We start from the raw sequence: 2500 nt of genomic DNA, 5'->3' as shown, positions 1-2500 counted from the left end.
CAACGCGGCGAGCGCGGCCGGCAGAGCACCGGCCTGCTCGGCGGGCCGGGGGGCGAGCGTCGAGCGACGGCGGCGGCACCGGGGGCCGCAAGCGCGACAGCCGAGGGGTGTCGCCGTCTTCGGGGGGCGGCAGCTCCTGGGGGGGGGGTGGGGCGGCGCCGGCGGCGGCGCCGTCTACCCCCCCGCGCGCGGGACAGGGCTGTCTCCGGGCGTTCCGGGCCGTGGCGCGGGTGTGCGCACGGCGTTTCGGGCGGCGCGGCGGCCGGACCCGCGAACCTCCCCTCCGACCCGGCACGGCTGCCTCTCGAAGAGGGAGCCGTGGCGGGAAGGGGGGGGCGCGAGCGCAGTCTCGGCCGCTGGCGCCGCCCGGGGCGGGCGAGGCCCCCCCCCGGCCGGGTCGCGTCCCGCGCGAGCGGGCGGCCCGAGCCACGTCTCTCCCCCCGGGCGCAGCGCCGGGCTATCGAGGGAAACCCCGGGCCCCGGGGCTAAGGAGGACGAGGTGGTGGCGGCGGATGCCGGGCGCGCCCCCGCGGGCGGACGCTCCCCCGAGGGCGGCAGCCGGGGGAGGCACCCCCGCGGGGCCATGCAGGTCGTTTCCCTCACCCCAGGGCCAGGTACCTAGCGTCCGCGCTTCGGCGGCCCTCCCTCGGCCGAGTCCGGGGGTCAAAGGCCAAAGGAGCCGGGCGGCGGTTTAAAGACTCGAGCGGCACGGCGCGAGCCGCGGGGGGGGCGTCCGCCCCCGCGGGCCGCCGTGCCGGAGAAGGGGGGGCGTCTCGCTGCCCCAACCTGCCCCCCCTCTCCGCGGGCCGGTCTCGGCGGAGAGACCGCGGCGCGGGTCGGCCGCGGCCGACCTGCCCGCCCTCGCAAACGGGGCCACCCGCCGGCCGGAGCGCGGGCTCCGCGCCGGGGGAAAGAAAGGCGCGGCGAGCCCCCGCGGGGGGGGGCGGCCGCCGGGGGGCCGCCCCGCGCCTTTGGACGCTCGCGCTGCGGCCGCGCTCGGGGCGCGCCGCGCTCCCCTCTCCCGCTCCTCGCCCCGCCCTCGGCGCCCAGGGAAAGAAAGGGGGGGGCGAGCCACACCCCCCCCGGCCGAGCGGCGGCGGCGCCGCTCGGCGTGCCGGTCGGTGCCGGTCGTCCGTCGGGTCGTCCGGGAGGGTTCCCCGGCCGCATCCGCTGGCGGCCGTCCCGTCCCGCGTTTCCCCGCCCGTCGCTTCCGTCTCGAGGGCGGGCGCGCGGCGCGGGGGCGTCCCGCTCCGGGTCTTCGCGTGGAAACGGGGAGAGTGGGAGCCGCCCCCCGCGCTCAGCGCCGTCCGCCTTTCCGCTGGGGCCGTGCCGGCGGCCCCAGGGGGCCGAGGCGAGAAGCGGCTGCGGCGGCGGTTTTCGCGGCGGCGGTGGCGGCCGCCGCCGCCGGGCGGGGTGGCCGGGTTCGCCCATCCGGCGCGGGCCGGTGGGCGGCCGCGCGTCGCCGGCTCGCGCTCCAGTGGCCGGCCGCGCTTCCTCCGGCGTCGGTGGAAGGCGGCGTCGGCGCCGAGGTTCGCCGGCGGGGCGAGAGGCGACCGTGGTGGGCGGAGCCGGCTCGTCGCAGCGCGGGCGCAGCCGGGCGTCCGGCTCCCGAGCGAAGGCGGGCAGGCGTCGCGGCCGGGCGTGCCGTAGCCTCCGGGGGGAGGCCGGTCCGAGCCCGGGCGCCTGGGCCGCCCCCGAAGCGCGCCAAGGGTGTGTGTGTGTGTGTTGCGTACGTTTCCCCAGGGTCGGTCGGGAGCGCGGGCTCCCCCGCCCTTTGGCCGCTCGGGGTTTTCCGTTGTTTTCCGTTTCCCCTGTGCTCGTACGGTCAAGCCGAGGCGAGGGCCTCTCCGTCGCGCCGCGTCGCGCCGCCGCGCCGCGCCCCCTCCGCGCGTGCGGAGGGGGGTGGGCGGCGGCGGGGCCGGCGGTCGGTCCGGCCGTCCTCAGAGAAGGGGCCGCTCTCGGCGAGCGGTCCCGGCCCCTCCGCGCGCGCGGGGCGGTGCCGAAACCGAGACAACTCTTAGCGGTGGATCACTCGGCTCGTGCGTCGATGAAGAACGCAGCTAGCTGCGAGAATTAATGTGAATTGCAGGACACATTGATCATCGACACTTCGAACGCACTCGCGGCCCCGGGTTCCTCCCGGGGCTACGCCTGTCTGAGCGTCGCTTTACGATCAATCGCCGTCTGCGCCGCCGAGCCCCCCCGCCCCAGCGCGGGGGGGGGGGGCCGGCGGGCCAGCAGCGGCGCGGCTGGGGTGCCTCGCAGGGCCGCGCGCGCGAGCGCGCGGGCCTTCGTCCCCCTAAATGGAGACTCGGGGAGCGCTCCGAAGCTCCCCGCTCCCGGAGAGCGCCTGCTGGACGGAGCTCGTCCCCGCCGGGCTATCGGCGGTGGGTTTGGGGAAGAGAGAGCGAGAGCGAGCTTCGGGGGAGGGAGGCGCGGGGCGGCGATGGCGCGGGCCTCGCCGCCGGCCTCCCGCGCGGGCGTCTGTCTGCGGGTGGGC

At 79.2% G+C, this 2500-nt stretch overlaps 1 non-coding gene across 1 annotated transcript; it reads left to right on the top strand.

The window, feature by feature from the left end:
• The first annotated feature begins 2012 nt into the window (after positions 1–2012).
• Positions 2013–2165, top strand: LOC142359943 (5.8S ribosomal RNA). The gene has a single exon (XR_012762732.1). It is a non-coding gene; the product is annotated as a 5.8S ribosomal RNA (ribosomal RNA).
• Positions 2166–2500: the final 335 nt, after the last annotated feature.

The sequence above is a fragment of the Opisthocomus hoazin genome, unplaced genomic scaffold, assembly GCF_030867145.1.
Source record: "Opisthocomus hoazin isolate bOpiHoa1 unplaced genomic scaffold, bOpiHoa1.hap1 HAP1_SCAFFOLD_269, whole genome shotgun sequence".
Lineage (NCBI taxonomy): Eukaryota > Metazoa > Chordata > Aves > Opisthocomiformes > Opisthocomidae > Opisthocomus > Opisthocomus hoazin.
This window is presented reverse-complemented; position numbering and strand designations above follow the sequence as displayed.